Genomic DNA, 21471 nt, shown 5'->3' with positions numbered 1-21471 from the left:
CAGCATCCTGTATCCTGCATCGAACCTACACTGGTGATTCGTTTCTTATATGATATTATACATGTTTCAATGCCATTCTCCCAAATTATCCCACCCTCGCCCTCTCCCACAGAGTCCAAAAGACTGTTCTATACATCTGTGTCTCTTTTGCTGTCTCTCATGCAGGGTTATTGTTACCATTTTTCTAAATTCCATATATATGTGTTAGTATACTGTATTGGTGTTTTCCTTTCTGGCTTACTTCACTCTGTATAATAGGCTCCAGTTTCATCCACCTCATTAGAACTGATTCATATGTATTCTTTTTAATGGCTGAGTAATACTCCATTGTGTATATGTACCACAGCTTTCTTATCCATTCATCTGCTTATGGACATCTAAGTTGCTTCCATGTCCTGGCTATTATAAACAGTGCTGTGATAAACATTGGGGTACATATGTCTCTTTGAATTCTGGTTTCCTTGGTGTGTATGTCCAGCAGTGGGATTGCTGGGTCATAAGGCAGTTCTATTTCCAGTTTTTTAAGGAATCTCCACACTGTTCTCCATAGTGGCTGTACTAGTTTGCATTCCCACCAACAGTGTAAGAGGGTTCCTTTTTCTCCACACCCTCTCCAGCATTTATTGCTTATAGACTTTTGGATAGCAGCCATTCTGACTGGTGTGAAATGTTTTTTAAGTAGCTTTAAGATCCATGGTATGCATCTTTAACTTGCCAACCTATCATTATTAATTATGATAATTATTAAATTATTTATTTATTTATCATTTCTTTGTCTGTACTGGGTCTTAGTGTGGCATGCAGGATCTTCCTTGTGGTAGGGACTCTCTATTTTAGGATGGCAAGCTCAGTACTTGCAGCGTGTAAACTCTATTTGAGACATGCAGGGTTAGTTGCTCAGTGACATGTGGGATCTTAGTTCTCTGGGAAAGGAACAAACCTTTGCCATTTGCAAATGCTTTGCCTTGAAAAGTAGATCCTTAACCACTGGACCACCAAGGAAGTCCGTATATTTACCTTTTAATACATATTACATGTTTGTCATTTTGGGTACTCTTCATTCCCCTTGTGGATCCAGATTTTCACTTTGTCTTAAATTCCTCCTGACTTGAGACCTTTTAGAAAACATTTATTACATTGGTCTGTTGGTGGTGATGCAGTCTTGTAGTTGTTGTATGTCTGAGAAAGTATTTTATCTTGTTTTTGACATGTATTTTTCTTGGGTATAGAATTCTGAGTCAATTATATTTTTCTCAGCATTTAAGATGTGGTGCCATTGTCCTCTGGCTAACATTGTTTCATATGACTTATCTGCTGTCATCCCCATTTTTTGTTCTACTGTGTCTGTTTTTCCTTCTGGTTACATTTCTTTGGTTGATTGTCTTAAACCATGAATTATGATGTGCCTTTGTATAGTTTTCATATTTCTTGTCCTTGAGTTAATTGAGCTTCTGTGTTAATGGGTTTAAAGTTTTCATCCTATCTGGAAAATTTTCAGCCAGTAATTATGAAGTTCTTTGCTCTATTCTCCTGTCTTTCACTTCCTGTGGGATTCCGTTTACATATATTTTAGCACTCTTAAAATTACTTCAAATCTCTGTTATGCACAATTAATTTTTCCCACAGTCTTTCCATTTCTATTTTCCATGTCTCTATTTAACATACTAAATACTCTTCAGCTTCATGAATATAAGGATTATTGATGTAGCAAGCATTTTAATGTCCTTCCCTGCTAATTATGTAATATATATTTTACTTGTGTTTTTACTAATTGATTTTTCCCTCATTATGGATATTTTCTTGCTTCCTTACACATCTGGATTTTTTTCTTTTTAAATTTATTTATTTATCTTTATCAGAGGATAATTACTTTACAATATTTAGATGAAAGTAGGACAAATACTTTCACAATTTATATGGAAATTTTAAATTGGATTGTGGATGTGGTCACTTTACCTTTAGATGCTGGATATTTTTAAATTTTTATAAATTATTCCTTTCACTGTTTGCAAACAGTGTTAATTTCTTGGAAACAATTGCATTTTTTGAAGGCATGCTGTTCAGTTTTTTAAGCTGAGATGAAACCAGCCTTTAGACCAGGTTTACGATTTCCCACTAGCAAGGCAATATTGTCTTCAGGGCCTTATTGATCTCACGGGAATTATGAGTAATTTCCACGCTGGTGGGTGGGGACATAATTAGACTTGGTGCAATTTGAGACTCAAGGATTGTTCCCTATAATTCTGACCAGTACTGTCAACTCTCTGCTTAAAACTGGAGGGGTGCCACCTGTACCTTCCCACAGTTCTCTGTATGTAGCTCTCTCCTGTGAACTCTAACTTGTCAGGGTCCAGCCCTGGCTGATCCAGGGAATTCGAAGGGGAGACGGCTTTGGCGAACTGGATACAATAGCTTTAATTAAATATTAATTAGAGATATAAAGAGTAATAGAATGAGGATAGCTCAGCAGGAAAATTCAGTGGAGAAAAGAGGCTGAGTAGCTTGGTTTACGTGGAAAACCAATAAAACTTGAAACCAAGTAGTTTGCACCACTTACGTAGGCCACAGGTGTCCTTCCATTCTCCCTTGGGAGAGGAGACACTGAGGCCTCCCCGGTCGGATCTTAGAAGCCCCGGCAAAATTAGTAAGCTTGGCGGGCCTCTGCAGTCCAGATGGAGACTCAGCCAGAGGTTGAGAGAAAGAATGACACGGGGAGGCCAAGCTTCAGTGAACAAGGCCCGTAGCTTTATTTTCAACAGGGGCTTTTATACCATAAGTTGCACATAGAGGATAATAGGGGGTGTGAAATCATGCAAAGTCAGCAGTCTTTGATCCTTATCGAAACCAGGGTTTCTTTTCTGCAAACTTATCATATACAAATGGTTTAGGTGATTTACATCATCTTCTGGCCAGAAGGTCTATTAACATTTTATGACTCTGACAAAGGTTTGTCAACTGTAAGACTTATTTTCTCTAAAAGTAATGATTTTAAACTTTGGTGCCATCCTCCGAAGGTGTTAGATAAAGTTGCATTCCTATAGGGCAGAGGTGCAGTGGGTTTACAACAAAGGAAAGAATTTATTACCTAAAGGATCTAAAGTTGATAGCACCAAGGTCACTACTTATTTTTTCTACATATCAACTATATTTATTAATACACATTCAAGGATACAATACAGGGGATGTGGAAACTTGGCAGCAAGCATTGGCTCATCAATGAAATCTTCTACTAGTTTTATTCTGACAGTTTCTAACTCTCCGAGAGGCTCTAAGCTATTTCAATATCTTAAGCTTCCCATGCCTCTTCCAGCTGGGAGACTGTAAACAATCGTATGCATAGCTGTAGAAGTCCAGGTAAACTTGTCAGGCAAGTTAGAGAGCCATCTGAGGGGTTTGGATTTAAACATTCCTATTATGTCCAGGAACTTTATTAACTGGAGCTGTAAGTTAACTCCTTTTCAGAGAGAGCAAGATGGTGGTGGGGGACAGCTCCCGTAAAGTCAGAGGTGAGAACACAAAGCAGTAAAGTAAGCAGACTCTGGTTTTTGGGGTAGATGCTCGAGAATATTCAGGGGGACTCCTGAGGCTTGATCTCGCCTTTGCATATGCCGAGCCTCCTTCCTCATGACCTTTGTCACGGGCGGAGTTCCTCACGCTGGCTCCTGGCACTAACTATATAGAGTCACAAATCTCTCTTCTTGGGGAGACTGTTTGTCTCTGCCTAGATATCCCTTCCATGTGTGTGTTGGAAACTAATTCTAGAGTTGAGGCAATTGTAGAACTCACCTTTCTTGCTCCCCCCCTCAGGAATCCATTCTCTGCTGTCAGATGTTTGATGTAAAACAATGCTCTTTCGTTAGTCTTTTATACTTTGGAGTTGTTTGAGACAGGAGGATAAATGTGTCCTTTGCTCCTCTATGTCTACCAAAATGGAGGTCCCCCTGCAATCAGAACTCACTGAATGCCTTGTGAATGCTAGGCACTGACTTCTGTGCATAGGTGCAAACTTGACTGGGGATAAGTGTTGGGGCCTTAGGGAGCCCCAGTCTTGCTGGAGAAACATGCCAATTACAAATAGTATTTGCTATGTGGTATGTTCAGTTCAGTTCAGTCTCTCTGTAATGTCTGACTCTTCGCAACCCCATGGACTGCAGCACGCCAGGGCTGGCTGTTCTTCACCAACTCCTGGAGTTTGGGCAAACTCATGTCCATCGAGTTGGTGATGCCATCCAACCATCTCATCCTCTGCCATCCTTTTCTCCTCCTACCTTCAATCTTTCCCAGTAACAGGGTCTTTTCTAATGAGTCAGTTCTTCACGTCAGGTGGCCAAAATATTGGAGGTTCAATTTCAGCATCAGTCCTTCCAATGAACAGTCAGGATTGATTTCCTTCAGGATTGACTGGTTTGATTTCCTTGCACTCGAATGGACTCTCAAGAGTCTTGTCCAACACCACAGTTCAAAGCCATTAATTCTTCATCATTCATCATTCTTTATGGTCCAACTCTCACATCCATACATGACAACTGGAAAAATCATAGCTTTGATTAGATTGAAATTTTCAGCAAAGTAATGTCTCTGTTTTTTTTTTTTTTAATGTATAGATTTGTCATAGCTTTTCTTCAAATGAGCCAGCATCTTTTAATTTCATGGCTGAAGTCATTATCTGCAGTGATTTTGGAGCCCCCCAAAATAAAGTCTCTCACTGTTTCCATTGTTTCCCCATCTATTTGCCATGAGTTGATGGGACCAAATGCCATGATCTTCAGTGGAGTTTAAGCCAGATGTTTCGCTCTCCTCTTTCACTTTCATGAAGAGGCTCTTTATTTCCTGTTCAGTTTATGCCATGAGGGTAGTGTCTTCAGCACTGAGGTTATTGATATTACACACAGCAATCTTGATTCCAGCTTGTGCTTCATCCAGCTGAGCATTTGGCATGATGTACTCTGCATATAATTTAAATAAGTGAGGTGACAGTATACAGCCTTTACCTACTCCTTTCCTGTCTGTTGTTCCATGTTCAGGTCTAACTGTTGCTTCTTGACCTGCATACAGATTTCTCAGAAGGCAGGTAAGATGGTCTGTTATTCCCATCTCTGTAAGTTTTATACAGTTTGTTGTGATCCACACAGTCAAAGGCTTTTCCATGGTCAATAAAGCAGAAGTAGGTGTTTTTCTAGAATTCTCTTGCTTTTTCTATCATCTAACAAATATTGGCAGTTTGATCTCTGGTACCACTGCCTTTTGTAACTCCAGCTTGAACATATGGAATTTCATAGTTCATGTACTGTTGAAGACTTGCTTGGGAAGATTACTTTGGTAGCATGTGTGATGAGTGCAACTGTGTGGTAGTCGAACATCCTTTGAAATCACCTTTCTTGGGAATTGCAATGAAAACGACCTGTCCTGTCCTGTGGCCACTGCTGAGTTTTCCAAATTTGCTGGCATATTGAGTACAGCACTTTAACAGCATCATCTTTTAAAATCTTATATAGCCCTACTGCAATGCCATCACCTCCACTAGCTTTGCTCATAGTGATGCATCTGAAGGCCCATTTGACTTCGCATTTCAGGATGTCTAGCTCTAGGTGAGTGATCACACCATCGTGGTTATCTGGGTCATTAATATCATTTTTGTGCAGTTCTTCTATGTATTCTTTCAACCTATTCTTAATGTATTCTGCTTCTGTTAGGTCCATACCATTTCTCTCTTTTATTGTGCCCATCTTTGCCTGAAACATTCCCTCCCTATCTATAATTGCCTCGAAGAGATCTCTGGTCTTTACCATTCTTATGTTTTCCTCTATTTCTTTGCAATGATAATTTAGGAAGGCTTTTTTTGTTTTTTGTTTTTTTTTAATTTTAATGTATTCCTGCTATTCTTTGGAACTCTGCATTCAGATGGGTATGTCTTTCTTTTCTCCTTTGCTTTTTGCTTCTCTTCTTTTCTAAGTTATTTGTAAGTCCTCCTCAGACAACCATTTTGCCTTTTGCATTTCTTTTTCTTGGGGATCGTCTTGATGTGGTATGTAGGGATCAAAAAACAAAGATCATGGAATTCAGTTCCATCACTGCATGGGAAATACCTGGAGAAACAATGAAAACAGTGACAGACTTTATTTTCCTGGGCTCCAAAATTACTGCAGATAGTGACTACAGTGAAAAAAAGACTGTAGCTCCTTGGAAGAAAAGCTATGAAAAACCTGACAGCATACTAAAAAGCAGAGACATTACTTTACCAGCAAAGGTCTGTAGAGTCAAAGCTATGGTTTTACCAGAAGTCGTGAGTGGATGTGAGAGTTGGACCATAAAGAAAGCTGAGCAGCAAAGAATTGATGCTTTTGAACTGTGGTGTTGGACAAGACTCTTGAGAGTCCCTTGGACTGTAAGGATATCCAACAAGTCCATCCTAAAGGAAACCAGTCCTGAATATTCATTGGAAGGACCAATGCTGAAGCTGAACCTCCAATACTTTGGCCACCTGATGGGAAGAACTGACTCATTAGAAAAGACCCTGATGAAGGGAAAGATTAAAGGCAGGAGGGAAAGGGGAAGACAGAAAATGAAATTGTTGGGTGGCATCATCAACTTGATGAACATAAGTTTGAGCAAGCTCCAGGAGTTGGTGATGAACAGGGAAACGTGGCGTGCTGCACCCCATGATACAGCAAAGAATTGGACATGACTGACAGACTGAACTGAACTGATGTACAGAGGACATAAGGGTACAGGAAGAAGCCTCGGGGATCCAGTCAATCCTGTGGCCCTGGTGGGAGTGCTGAAAGATTTAGGTGGAAAGGGAGGCTTCCCATCCTCTGGTGCAGTTCCTTGAATCCAAGTCAAGGAACACATGATTTTGAATGTATTAACAAACATTGTTTTCTTAAAAAAAAAAAAAAAAAAACCTAAAAACTGTTTTCTGCAGGAGTGAGAACTTTGACTGAGTTTGTTCTCTAGATTTCACTGAGGGATGTGGAAGGAATATGGAGTGGGCTGAGTCTGCAAAAATTAGGTGACCAGCTGCTGGACGACCAGGCTTATGGTAGACATTCTACACTAGATGGAAAACAAATCCAGAGAAAAAGTGTCCCTTCTGGAGTGTACATGTCAATGTATCACATTGTTTCAGAAGATCACTTAAATCGTGTTTTGGGCCAAGCAAGAAATGCATGATGGGTGGTTTGCTTTTGTCAATTCCTGTGGGTAGTTAGATGACTAAATGTCTGGTTACTTAATTGCATGGTCAGAATTATGCTTGGGAAAGAAAACAAGATGAGGCCCACACATATTTCACCATTAAACAGCAAGCACAGGAAAGTTTCTAAGGCAACTGTAGGTAATTTAAACATGAGGGGCCAAATGGGGACAGATTCATTTAACAGGCTGAGATTGGACTGTACAGGTTCCCATAGTTGTTGCTATGACAAGTAGCCATCACAGCTACTTCTTGCTGTGCTGGAGATGTGGGAAACTGACAAGAGACCAAAAGCCTTTATGACTTTCCTTGCAGTGTGATTTCAGGGGAGAAGTAGTTGATAAGGAAAGGCTAACTGGTAAGGCTGAGGAAGTGAGTAATCTGAGCCAGTAATCAGTAGCTCTTTTGGGAGCCCATAAAACAGAAGCATCAGCTCAGTCAGAGTTCTGTGTCATGGTTTAGAAATAGATGTCATTTGGCTTGAATCAATATTTAGCCTTGGGGATGGCAGCCATAATCTCTAAACAAAAGATTTCCTTCTCCCCAGGTGGGAGATTAATTCATATTTTTTCCAGACTCAGGAACCCAGAAAGCCCTCTCAAGGCCACTTGCTCTTTGTGAGTGTAAGTGAGTGTTTGCTCAGAGCAGCCTTACTGATTCCTGAACCACTCCAGGCATTTACACTGCCCGTGCCAGGCCAATCCAGGCCAATCCTGTCATTTCCTCCATCAAAGACTGAGAAATACTGCCTCAGGAAGACGTCACCCAGGATCCAGGTCTCTGTAGATGTCCTCACTGTGTTCTCTTTAAAGGTGGTATAGAGGTGGCCTCTAGAATCCTGGGGGAGTCAGAGACACACACCAGTCAGCCTGAGCTCTTATGTGGGACTCCCACAAATATCCAGACCCAGCACAATTCTTGGTTTTATTTCCCTGTTTTGGTAAGTATGAGGGGATTTTCTCAGGAGCAGGGGATATGAGAGTTCATCCACAACCAAAAAGGGCCAAGACATGCAGTTTCCATGAGGAAGGGTATGGGGGAGCAGAGGACTGGGAGTTGTGGATACAGAGGAGTGATAAACAACTAAGTCCTACTGTAGAGCATAAGGAAATATATTCAATATTCAGTGATAAACCACATGAAAAAGAATAAGAAAAATAATATATAATTTTTATGTTTATAACTGAGTCACTTTGCTGTGCAGCAAAACTTAATGCAACACTGAAGATTAGCCACACTTCAATAAAATCTTTAGAAAAGAATAAGAGTGTCCATAGTTCTCCTCACTCCCTGTTTCCTTCCTTCTGACTCCTGCTCCTTGTTTTCTCTGCAGAGAATGCCCGTTTGCCTCCTGCGTCCCCATAATCAGTACTTTATTAAAAAGAAAAAAAACCTTTATTTTGTATTGGAGTATAGCTGATTAAAAATATTCTGAGTTTCAGGGGGACAGTAAAGGGAATCGCCCATACGTATGCATGAATCCTGGTCCCCAAAATACCCCTCCTATCCAGGCTGCCATATAATTGAGCAGAGTTCCCTGTGCTACACAGTAACTTGTTGCTGGTTATCCATCTTAAATAGAGCAGTGCCCACAGCACATTCTTGAAGACTTAACTTAGGAACTCTGGGAAGCCTCCTTCAGGCCGCACTCACCCTCTTTGGCCACTCCAGGCTTGGTTTGGTAACATACTCTGGTTCCCCATCCCCATCGGTCAGTCCGTAGCCCTCATCACGACTAGTAAGTCCCTCATTTCAGAGCACCTTGGGATGCCATTTGCATAGAATCCAGTGAAGTTTGCCTAGAACCAAGCAACCTTCCATATGGCTCAATGAGTTTGTGATTTTACAATTCCTGAAATTCCCTCCCTTCCTCAAAGCCTTCTTTGAATTCATCAGCCTGTTACGAACTCCCGCAGGGAGCTGACATGAAGCCTCCACCCTGTGCCGGGGCTGAGCAGTCACTGTGCACTCTTTATTCACCTTAGTATCCAACATCCCCACAGAGGGGTCGGTACCCCAAATCACAAAGAGGGCACTTGGCCAGAGCAAGGGGAAGATGCAGCCAAGAACCAGGCTGACAATGTAATTTATCATCCAAACCAGGAAAACTGCAAGAGGGAAGGGAGACTGTTAATTCCTATGGTGGGAGATCACACTGGGAGTGTCCCCAGCCATTCTCCTTATCAAATGGCCTATTTCAGGAACTGCTAGAGCTGACTTTCTGTGTTCATCCATTTGAGGGTTTAGATTGAACTGAAGCTCTTTGAACACTGAGGACCTGAGTGTTCCCCTCTCCTTGTGACTCCCACCATGCCAGCATGGCGTGGTGTCTCCACATTTATTTCAGGATGATCAGTGTCCCAGACAGCCCTTTACTCTCAAGTGGTTTTTTTTTTTTCTTGCAGGCACTGGCCCAGCCACAGGGCTCAGCAGCATCTACAATGGTGTGACATGGCTTGCAGAGGGCGGCCTTCTCCCAGCAGCAGGCCAAGGGTTATTTCAAGTTCCTATTTGAGAACCACCCCTCAGTCTTCTCCCCTCACCTTGAGGATGTAGGCTTGAGCTGGGACTGGGTAATTGATACCACTGATGGTGAAGATAATAGAGGGCAGGATATTGATGGCAAAACATGAAATGTACTGCTGTTAGAGAGAGAAGGAGAGAGGTTGGCCCTGGAGATCCTTCTTGTGTGTGGAGCCTGGGAGTGACCCTGGGGCACGATCCTTCACCTTGGAACTCCGTGGCATGGCGCCGATGAGCTTCTGTATGTTATTGAAAAGTCTTCTTGGGCCAAGGATCAGTGATATCCCGGTGTCCACAAGGGCCTTGCAGCCACCAGAACAAGCAATAACCTTTCTTTTCATGGAAATGCTGAGAGACAATGGAAAAAGCGGGCATCAATGTCACTCTGAGTCTCCCCAGAGCTGCCCTCTTCCCAACTGTCTCCTAAACAGCCCTTTGTCTCTTGCCCTCTTTTCCTTTGCTCCTGATACGGCACCTTCCTTGACATCCTTGAATGCAGTACTTGAATACACCAGGCTCTTCTGCACCTTGACACAAGCTGGTCTTCCTTCCTAGAGGAGCCCCCTCCCCTTTGACTAGCAAATTTCTTCTCATCTTCCAGATTCCAGCTTAACTGTCATGGTTTCAGGGAAGTCTTTCCCCTGGTGTTTATCAGTCTATTTTCTTGACAGTCCCTGTAGACCCTTCCTCATGTCTAGCATGTGCCAAAGTCACAATTCACTATGTGTGTGTCCCATTTCCTGTGCAGCTACCTTCTTAGATGTGAGGGCAAGTTTTATTCTCATTGCCTCCCTAAAGTGCCTGGCACACAGTGGATGCACAATGCTTGTCTGTTTAGTGAGTGAATGAAGACCGTGAAAATAATGAATGAGAAACATCCAGAGAGCTGTATCTGGTGGGGAACAAATAACGGGTCAATCACAGAGTGAACATGGAGATGCTCAGGGGCAGCAGATTCTCATAGTAGGGGGAGAGAGGGGCGCCTCTGGGAGAGGGTGTATCCAAGCACTGCTCCTATAACCAGCTCAGACCCTGAGACCCTGGCCAGGAAATACATGACTAGCCCACAGAAACCCCAAAGGACAGGTCACCTTTTGTCTGAGGGTATCACACAGAATCCTATCAGTTATGCCTCTTGTCCTCAGGTCACTCTGGATCCCACCTTCCTGATTCTCTGTTATAGCCCCTGCCCCACTGTGTGCCCAGGTACATGGGGTGTCTTTTTTATTAGTTGCTTTCATGTCTTAAGACTTCAGCAAATCTCTCTACAGTGCTGAGTAGTTGCTCCCTTAGGAGACCAGTTCTACCCATTTGCTCAGGACTTTCCATATTTTAAAATTCATATTTATCTGTACTGAGAACTTCCTTGGTCCCAAGTAGTCCTGGACAGTTGGTCATCTTATAACTATGTTCAGGCTGGAGAAATTCTCGCTAATCCTCTGTACACCACACTGTAGAGTCCTCTAATCATGCTCCAAGCCTCGCAGGGCAGTGGGTGCAGCCCTCTCCCAGCTGCACAGACCACTCCGGACCCTTTTAGGACCCTGGTCAGAGCCCTGGTCAGAAGGCCTGGGGTAATTATGAACCCATGAGTTGTGTGCAATCTATGTGCTTGTGTGTTTGTTTGTATATGTGTTTGTATGTGTCTCTGTGTGTGCTTGTGTGTCTCTGACTAGCTATGCATGTTTTTATGTGTCTCTGTGTATGTTTATATGTGTCTGCTTGTGTGTTTCCATGTGTCTGTGTGTCTGTCTGTGTCGTTGTGGGTGGTGTATATGTCTGTGTGACTGTGTGTCTGAGAATGCATTTGTGTGTGTCTGCCTGTGTCCATGTACAGTAGTGGGAGCATCACTTGGGTTGACCCTCAGAGGGAGAGGCTTACCTGTCCATGTGTACACTCCAGTCGCCCATTTCAATCAATGGTACCCAGTCGAGCACTCCCTGGTAGTAGGATTTATCCACCCCACCAAACATCACCACACTACCTTTCACCCTGCATGTGTATAGAGAAGAGGTGGGGGGATCCTTGGAGGACAGTAACAACAGCACTGTCTGAGAGCTGTGCTGGTCCACCCATCAGGGTCCTAATAAGGTCCCCATGTACAGATGCAGAAATTGAGTCTAGGAGCCATTGAGATCCAGACCAAGGTAGGTTACTGGCTGTGAGTGGCACAGAAGAGGTTAGAAGCTGAGTCACCTGGCTGGGCTCCACCCACTCTATCTTCTGAAGATGCCATGGACCTTTTGCGACCTGAGTGCTCAGATACGCTCAGAGGACACGGTGCTGAAGCATAATGGCTTTTTCCTTGTCCAGCTTGTCATTTTTCAGGAAAATCAAAGCCTGGGAGTTCTAAGGGTGTGGGTTCAGGTCACCCAGAGTTGGCTGCACTGGCCTGTGACCTCTACTGGCCTGTGACCTCTACTGTTCAAAGGGCCCCACACTCAGAAGGGACCCCACCTCTGCTCTCCCTGTCTTGAAATGCCTAATATTTCTTGAACAAGGGGTCCCACATGTTTTTTTGGGTTCCACACTTTAATTTTCACTGGCTTCTGAAAATTGGGTAGCCGGCCCTGGGCTCCCAGTAAAATGCTAATGAGGAAGGAAAGATATCCACCATCCTTCTCCTTCCTTCTTTATTAAGTTCATCAGCAAATCCTACTGCCTTTTCCTCCAACATGTTTCTTGTTGCCTTCCACTAGCCTTCCTCCTCACTCATCCCCCTATACCAAGTTACTGGTCTTGAGACCAGGAGCAGGGTTGTGTTCCAATAAAACGTTATTTATAAATGCCTGTGGTGAAGCCAGGTATGGCCCTTGGGCTATATTTATCCTGGGCTAGATTCTCTCTCAGGATACTTCTTTATCAAGTGTTCTATACTTTTAGTGCAACTGAAAGCATCTTACAGCTAATATGGAGAAAGGGATTGTCCATCTCAGACTTACTTGCTCAAGTAGAAGGCAAAAACAGGCTCAGAAATGGCACCTTGATTCTTCAGGTTGTTAAAGATGGGGATGGCTCCAGAGAAGGATAGTCTGGGGTAGTTCAAGCCCAAGATGCCATCAAAAGGTATACCCTCAAACCTGTATTCCGCCACGCTTAGAGCGAACGGCTGGTCAGTACTTACAAGGTCCCCAATCTGTGGGAAATAGGGGTGTTCTCACTACAGATATGTGAAAAGGGGCTAGGACTGGGCTGGGGTGCATTGCCATAAAATCCTCAGAAAAGAATTGAGGCTGGGCTGTGTCTTTGATGGACTTCAGAAGGTTAGACCAAGCTGGGAGAGAATTTGGTTTCCATTTGAGAGAGGCTATGAATTTTAAAACATCTGCCCCTCTGAAAAACACCACCTGAGTGAGTCATATTGGCCTTGTGGCTTCTGTACAGGTGGGGCAACCAAGAGTCAGGCCAGGACCCATTGGTGCCCCCTTGTGGAGAAAATGAGTCGAGAGCAAGGTAGCCTTCTCTTTGGCATCACTATGACCTAATGACAGGAATGTACTGCATTCTCTGAAAGGTACTGTGAATTCTGCATCTGTCCAGGAAGACAGAAGCTGAAAACTCAGTCTTGCTTGCAGGGATCTATGAAATTACTGCCTTGGAAATTCCCTTTTGGGGATATGTGTGTATTTGTGTGAGTGTGTATGAGAGAGAAAGAGAGAGAGGAAACTACTCAAGTACTTTAGGGAGGCAGGCCATAGGTTTTATTAGACTCTCAAAGACCCTCTAGAGTGAGAACTCATTTATCAGGCCCCCTGACATATCTGGCCTCCAGTTTCCAACTCTGGATACCTGAAGCCCTTGACTGCCCACAGGGTCCCTTGATCAGTTTTGTCCTGTCCCTAAACACCCCACAGCAACTTCAGTCTTGAAAAGCCAGCCCAGTTCCACCATTTACCACATGTGTGACCTCAGCAAGGCTCTTGCTGTCTGTACCTCAGTTTCCTCATATGTCTCATGAGCCAACCAGACCACCTGATGTGTGGGGTTGTTGCAGGATTAAACCAGTTATTACCTGAAAGTGCTTGGCACAGTCTGTGAATATAAAAGTAGGTGCTTTTCCCCCCCTCTTTTCGCTTCCAGCAAAATGAACCTTGAACTGTTCATGGTCAGAGGAGCTGCAAGTCCACACCTCAAGTCACTCTCTGGGTTAGCTAATCTGTTTGCTCATGTGTTACCACGGGCACTGCCTCCCCAGGGACAGGATCCTGTGGGTAAGATGGCCAGTATCTATGGGAGTTAGGCTAGGAAGGGTCCTGCCAGATGGTCCTGCATCTGTTTTGCAAGCAGGGGTCACTCCATAGCCAGTCCTGACTCAGCTTCTGTTTACACGTTACCCGAACGGTGTCATAAGCAAGAAATCCCTTCATGCTCCCAGATCCATAGGTGATGCTGAAGGTCTTTTGGGTAGGCTGGAAGGTGGAAGACTCAAGATGTCTGAACCTAATGTGAGTAGCTGCAGACACAAGAGATGAATGTCATCAAGTGCCAAGGGTGGAAACAGGGCAGCAGGGCAAATGAAGGATGGTCCGGGTACAGGGTGTCTGTACTCACAACAGGCTGAACTGGGGCAAAAGACGGAGGGCACCCACAACTCAGATGAGCCTGTGTCAAAGACAACCTGGAATTCCTGAGGGGGTGTTCCAATGGTGATTTTGCCCACATAGACCATCTACAGGGAAAAGGAGGGAGTGGGTTAGTGCAGAACTGGCTACTCTCTATTCCCACACTGTTGCCTCCCTCTGGGTGTCACACATCTCTTGGGATTACTTTTGAATCACTGTGCAGCTCAAAGCCTTTGATCACAGAGGTGCTTGCATTTGATATATATTTTTTTTTTCTGTGCTACATGGTATGCAGGATATTGATTCTATGACCAGGTGTTGAAGTGGTACCTCCTGCATTGGAAGCCCAGAGTCATAACCACTGAACATCCAGGACCACTGGACACCCAGGAGAGTCCTGGTGCCTTCATTTGAGAATCTCTGTAGTCTCTTCAAACCCAGCCTCAGCATCCCCTTCTCCAGGAGGTCCTTCTTGATCAACGTCAGCCACTCTCTCTAAACTCAGATGATATCCAATCAACACCACACAGATGACCCTTTCATGACATGTATTTACTCTTTGCCTATCTCTCAGGCTGTCATGGGCATTCTTGAAGACAAAGTAAGCCCGTTTTTAAAATCTAAATACAGTAACCACAGTGTTAGATTCTTATGGCCTTACACAGAATACGGGTTCAATAACTTTTTCCTGCTGAGGTTCTTGTATCTGTGGAAACTGAATTCCTCTGCCTGGGGATTCACAATTGCTTTGCAGTTGGTTCTACCTTTTGATCAGAGATGGTTCACTCTTCATCTGTAACTGAGTGACTCCCTTAGTTCAGAAGGAACTGCTGCTGCGGCTAAGTTGCTTCAGTCGTGTCCAAATCTGTGCTACCCCGTAGACAGTAGCCCACCAGGCTCCCCCATCCCTGGGATTCTCCAGTTAAGAACACTGTAGTGGGTCGTCATTGCCTTCTCCTCAGAAGGAACAATCTCCATCAAACTAATGACACATCTTTGACACAGAAATGGAAGTTTACCTGCCACCTGGTAATTTCTGGGCCCAGTCACCAAGACCAAGAGTTGAGGATGATAGTGCCTTCTCCTCTGGGTTGGGCGTCTTTTGCCCAGGGTTTCTGCCTCCTGCAGAAGCCCCAGACCCAACATACCACGTGGCATCTCCAGATGAGCCCCAGTGCTAGGCTAGAGCACCAGGGGGCACTGTGGAGCAGCATCCTCCCAAAACACTCACATCCATGATGTTCCTCAGGGGGTGAATAGTTCTATTTGAGCCACGAGAAGAAATCTGGGACACTCTGTAAGCATGTTCCTTCAGGAAATTGCTCAGCATGTTTTTTTTCACTGAGGGTTTTTCTCATGGTCTTCACTTTTGTTAGAGGTATTCTTTCATTGAGCATTTGACAAAGAAAACAAAGAAACTACAATTAGCTGTCAGTGTTAAGATATAACTGTCACTGCAATGGCACTGTGTATTTTCTAATCATTTTTATGAGTCATCTTATTATCAGAATTTAATGCATATACCATGGCAAAGACATAGGTTTGCACAAAGATTTTGTTCTGTAATGTTGGGTAAGCCATATGACCATATGGGGTCTCAGTCTTCCCTCAGTAAAATGGTGGCATGTAATGATTCAAACCCTCCAAATAGGACATCTTGGGGATAAGTGAAGTGATGGATATAAGGTGCCTGATAAATAGGAAGTCTCAACAATGACAGCCACTAGCACTGCTGTTGCCATACCACTGTATCCTTCTCATAGAAGCTCAGGGAAGGAAGTAGAAGGGGGATTCCTGTTCTCTTTTACTAGGGAGAAATTGGAAATGCAAGAGGCTTGTAAATTGGCTGTGGTCACACTGCTTGTCAGATATAAAACAGTGTATAAGTAGCTCTCCCAATCTTTCCCAAGTTGAAAAAAAAGAGATAGCTGAAAAAAGAATCCATGAGATAGGGAACAAGTTAAGGAAATGTAGAGGCTCGAGAAGGAATGATGAGTCAAATGAAAAATTAAAGGAAAACAATACAGAGAGAAATACACTCAGAGACTTCCAAAGAGATGGAGAGAAAAATGAGTGATACAGAGATGCAGACATAGACATATACACACTGAAGTAGAGAGGGAACAAAGAGGACATGTTGAATAAAATGTAGAAAAGTGCTATTCCACAGGACCACACCTACATCTGCATTGACTGTGCACTGAACAATTGCAAGGAGTTCCAATTTCAATAGGTCATGACATGACTGGACCCCAAGAGTTGTGCAACTATATAAATCTACACCAAGACCCTGGGACCCACAGTTCCTATAGCAAGGTACTTATCTATAAGTAAGGGTTGAACTTTAAGATTGTGAGGAAAATATTCCATTCCCTTCTAGGCCTGATGAATAGAATAATCAGATGAAAAGAAAAATCACAGAAATGAATATGATGTGGCTTACAGTCTCCATACTTACATGACTCTGCAATCTGAGAAGGCTACCAGGCCGAGGAGCACAAGCCACTTCATGCTTCTTTCCTGGATCCAAATACTCAGGGAAGTTCAGGTTCTTAGCATGTAGTGGTGACCTGGAGCCCCTAGTTATATATGCTCTGACATGCCCTAGTTTAGCCCTTTAGGCCACTAATAGGTCTGAAAAAAACCACAAAGGTCTCAATAAAATCTTTACCTCCATCAGTGTCCTTGGCGAGTGGACTTTGAAGCTTCTCAGAATACGGAGAACTGAACTGTAATCTCTTCCTTGAAGCTTAGCTGGAAAATCAAACTGATCTGCATGGACGTGTACAAAGATGGAAAACCTTGCCTACTTGGAGAAAAAAAAAAACTGCTAAGAACATCATGAAAATGGATTCCAAGGGCCATGCTTGACATTCTTGTTTTCATGTCATCTTCAACATTCAGAAAAGGAAGATCATGGCATCTGGTCCCACCACTTCATGGGAGATAGATGGGGAAACAGTGGAAACAGTGTCAGACTTTATTTTTCTGGGCTCCAAAATCACTGCAGATGGTGACTGCAGCCGTAAAATTAAAAGACGCTTACTCCTTGGAAGGAAAGTTATGACCAACCTAGATAGCATATTCAAAAGCAGACACATTACTTTGCCAATGAAAGTTCATCTAGTCAAGGCTATAGTTTTTCCTGTGGTCATGTATGGATGTGAGAGTTGGACTGTGAAGAAGGCTGAGTGCTGAAGAATTGATGCTTTTGAAGTGTGGTGTTGGAGAAGACTCTTGAGAGTCCCTTGGACTGCAAGGAGATCCAACCAGTCCATTCTGAAGGAGATCAGCCCTGGGATTTCTTTGGAAGGAATGATGCTAAAGCTGAAACTCCAGTACTTTGGCCACCTCATGCGAAGAGTTGACTCATTGGAAAAGACTCTGATGCTGGGAGGGATTGGGGGCAGGAGAAGAGGATGACAGAGGATGAGATGGCTGGATGGCATTGCTGACTCAATGGACGTGAGTCTGAGTGAACTCTGGGAGTTGGTGATGGACAGGGAGGCCTGGTGTGCTGTGATTCTCGGGGTCGAAAAGAGTCGGACACCACTAAGCGACTGATCTGATCTGATCCTCGCCACTTCATGAGATAATGCATTGCTGTCTTCATTGGAGAGGAGATTGGTAGGAGGATAAGTTGTCAAATGGCAAAGTGAAGACATCAGGGACAGCCCGGGAACATACAACTGGTTTTAGTTAGTGGGTCTAATGGCAGACATCAGGGGCACCTATGATGCCAGTTTGCATCAAAGATTTAGGGCAGAGCAGTATTTCAATTGCATGGTTTCAGTATTGGAAGAAATGTCATATGCATCCACAAGATATTTTATATCATCCAACAAGTGTACAAGGAAAAAGTGTGTGCTTGGTTCTGGGTTAAAGGCTTCAAAGTGAAAGTTGATCAAGACAAAAGTAGTCTTTATCTTAAGAGAGCTAGCAGTCTAGTTCTCACAAACTCATGGCCCCAGGAGGCAGGAGATATGATACTAGGACTAGGTTGCCATGTTGGACCCTGGGCAGCACAGGCCTTACCACTGGGAGCAGCCTTTCCTCCACTTCACTCATGCTGGAAAGCAACCCAGTTGGCCATGTTTTCAAGAGAATCAAAAGTTTGGATATTTATGTACAATCTACTGACTTTAATGTTAGCAACTAATTTTTTTTTCCCCAAAGAACTGTGGGAACGAAAACTCCACAGTGATGTGCTGGAATCAGCCTTCAGTCTCTGTAAGTTTTTATTTCTCCCCTAAAGTTGGCAGTGCAGTGAGGACAGAGAGGAATTTGATTCATGTTGGTTGATTTAAAAAGAGACTGGATGCATACTGAACATGTGTGTTTCCTTTCTATTTATAAAGAAAGATCACCGGGGACAACAAACCAACGAATTTAACTGCTGAAAATAAATGGATATACTTCTGATATAATTTCCCCATAGGGTCTATCCCGTGAAAAATTTTGTCTGCCACACAAAACATACAAAAAAAAAAAATTGTGAAATGTCTTCCCAATGAAAGAAGACAAAACAAATGTGGCAGCCAAGTAAAGAAAATGGTGTTTAATGACTCATCGAGGATTCCCAGGGTCTAATCCTGCATGAGATCTATCACTGACTATCCCTTGAATACAACAGGAGCCTCTCCTAGTCACCAGATGTGTGTAGATCGGACACTGTGTCATAACACTTAATTTTGCGCATTGTTTAAATTCAGTTTTCATGGCTAAATCCCAACAGGGGGAATATGACATCCCTGACAAATGACACACATATATGCCCTTTAAACTATGGCGTTGGATAAGACTCTTGAGAGTCCCTTGTACTGCAAGGGGATAAAACAAGTCCATCCTAAAAAAAAATCAGTCCTGAATATTCACTGGAAGGACTGATGCTGAAGCTGAAGCTCCAATTATTTGCCCACATGATGGGAAGAACTGACTCATTGGAAAAGACCCTGATATTAGGAAAGATTTAAGGCAGGAAGAGAAGGGGAAGACAGGATGAGATGATTGGATGGCATCACCAAGTCGATGGACATGAGCTTGGGTAAGCTTCGAGAGTTGGTGATGGATAGCGAAGCCTGGCATGCTGCAGTCCATGGCATTGCAAAGAGACGGACACGACTGAAGGACTGAACTGAACTCAACAAATTGAGAACAAAGACTGATAAATCTAATTGCATCAAGTTGATGACTAGCTGCCCATAACAACACATTACTTAAGTGGCTTTAAAATTCAGAATTATGACTACATTCAGAGTGGAATATCTTCTAAGGAAAAACAAAAATACTGCCCATCAAAAACAAAACCAAAGAAAATCAAAAGAAATAAGGAAGGAAATCTCAAACTATATTCAACAAATTATTGATCCTCATATTGCTTGTTATTGTGACAGAATCATATATATGTTAATAGGAAAAGCAAGACAATAATTAAAACTAATGTTCTGAAGTAAGCCTTTCAGTGGCTAGAAAAAGAGGTTCACTAATAACATGAAGAACTTTAATTAAAACCCTGCTGTCTTAAGTCTTGGACTGAAATCATAGGTTTGTACCAACTAATTATATTCCTTTTTATTTTATTTTTTAAAGGAAAATGTGTCCTTCCTACTCTGACCCATGTAAGCCTACAGGCAATGACAACTTGATAACAGTGACTATTCTGAGGTCTAACATGTAGCTTCTAAACACATTTCCCATCAGATGATGCATGGATGCTTAGAGATGTCTGATTTCAGGACTGGGTAAAGAAATGTGCAAAATAATCTTGGGAATCTTGAAGGACCAGAAAGCTGAGGGACTTCAAAGACCAATGGGGACTGGACAGAATGTATAGGAATCCAAATGAAAAGGCCAAACATCTACCAGTTTGTTGGGCAGAATGATGTTTCTGCTTCTCAACACACTGTTTATGTTTCTCATAGCTTTCCTGCAAAGAAGCAATCACCTTCTGATTTCATGGCTGCAGGCACCATCAGCAGTGGTTTTAGAGGCTAAGATGAAAACTGTATCACTGCTTCCACATTTTCTCCTTCTATTTTCCATGAAGGATGGGGCTGGATCCCATGATCTTAGTTTTTTAATATTTAATTTTAAGCTGGCCGAATGTGTCCAAATGTTAATAGGCAACATCTAATTTGTCACTGTGATAGGTTGCTAGGGCACCAACTCACCATTCTGAGCACTGAGAAAGGAAAATAATCATCAATATTTATGCTATTTTTGCTTCTATTAAGCATAGGTTATGTAACTATAAATGGTTCCAGGGAAACAAGCTAGACTGTCCCTTCTGGGGGTGATGAGAGGGTGATGGGGAGCAGCTATAATATAGATGAAGCTCACTCACTGGCCTGCAGCTCACCTCCTGCTGTGGAGGTCTGGTTCTAATAGACCAAGGACCACTGGTCCTGACCCACTGTGCTGGTATTGTGGACTCCTGCTCTAAACTCAATAGTGGGACATTCTGTAAGACAAACCACCCTGCTTCCTCCCAGTTTCTGAACAAATAAATGGCATTGAAATTGGGAGAGGAACAGTTATTTCATCTTAAAGGAGAACAACCAAGTGCCACATATGACTACATTCTCTCAATAAACTGTGAAAAGACATCTGTTTTTTGAGAATAAGGGAAATTTGCACATGGACTGGATATTAAATGTTAATTTTATTGGGAACAAAGAGCATTTTTTTAACATCCCATTCAGTTCAGTTCAGATCAGTCACTCAGTCGTGTCTGACTTTGCAACCCCATGAATCACAGCACGCCAGGCCTCCCCGTCCATCACCAACTCCAGGAGTTCACTCAAACTCACGTCCATCAAGTCAGTGGTGCCATCCAGCCATTTCATCCTCTGTTGTCCCCTTTTCCTCCTGCCCCCAATCCCTCCCAGCATCAGAGTATTTTCCAATGAGTCAACTCTTTGCATGAGGTGGCCAAAGTACTGGAGTTTCAGCTTTAGCATTATTCCTTCCAAAGAACACCCAGGGCTGATCTCCTTTAGAATGGACTGGTTGGATCTCCTTGCAATCCAAGGGACTCTCAAGAGTCTTCTCCAACACCACAGTTCAAAAGCATCAATTCTTCGGCGCTCAGCTTTCTTCACAGACCAACTCTCACATCCATACATGACCACTGGAAAAACCATAGCCTTGACTAGATGGACCTTTGTTGGCAAAGTAATGTGTCTGCTTTT

General features: G+C 43.1%; 1 pseudogene; it reads right to left on the bottom strand.

Annotated features, from left to right (window-relative positions):
- Window positions 1-7008: 7008 nt before the first annotated feature.
- On the bottom strand, window positions 7009-16792 carry LOC147342139 (pregnancy-associated glycoprotein 1-like; annotated as a pseudogene).
- Window positions 16793-21471: the final 4679 nt, after the last annotated feature.

The sequence above is a fragment of the Bos grunniens genome, chromosome 29, assembly GCF_055505025.1.
Source record: "Bos grunniens cultivar Pamir isolate PY7600 chromosome 29, Bosgru_T2T1.0, whole genome shotgun sequence".
Lineage (NCBI taxonomy): Eukaryota > Metazoa > Chordata > Mammalia > Artiodactyla > Bovidae > Bos > Bos grunniens.
This window is presented reverse-complemented; position numbering and strand designations above follow the sequence as displayed.